Source organism: Bison bison, unplaced genomic scaffold (assembly GCF_000754665.1).
Source record: "Bison bison bison isolate TAMUID 2011002044 unplaced genomic scaffold, Bison_UMD1.0 scf7180017852922, whole genome shotgun sequence".
NCBI classification, from domain to species: domain Eukaryota; kingdom Metazoa; phylum Chordata; class Mammalia; order Artiodactyla; family Bovidae; genus Bison; species Bison bison.
This window is the reverse complement of record NW_011483495.1, coordinates 1-548: the sequence shown is the minus strand read 5'-3', so window position 1 is coordinate 548 and position 548 is coordinate 1.

Here is a 548-nt window from a genome sequence, read left to right as displayed (position 1 = left end):
GCTATAATTAATCTGATCTTTGTCTTAATTTTTTTAAGCTTTATCTTAATTTTCACTCCTATAATTATTTCCTGACTACTCCATCTGTAACCCAAGACTTATATGGCCAAGAAACATTTAAGTGACTCTAAAAATTTGCAGTTTTAGCATGATACCAAGACATGCAGTTGGCCAATTTACCCGACCTTAAATTGTGGAAACACTTATCTCCTGTTGGGAGTATTTAAGGGTTTACAGTATAGCGCTAAGGTAAGGTTCATGGGCTTTAAGTCCAATCTCTAACATTTATTAGGGCTTCCCAGGTAGCTCAGCTGGTATAGAATCTGCCTGCAATGCAGGAGACCCTGGTTTGATTTTGGGGTTGGGAAGATCCCATGGAGGAATAGGCTACCCACTCCAGTATTCTTGGGCTTCCCTGGTGGCTCAAATTTAAAGCACCTGCCTGCAACGTGGGAGACCTGGGTTCGATCCTTGGCTTGGGAAGATCCCCTGGAGGAGGGCATGGCAATCTACTTCAGTATTCTTGCCTGGAGAATCCCCATGGACAA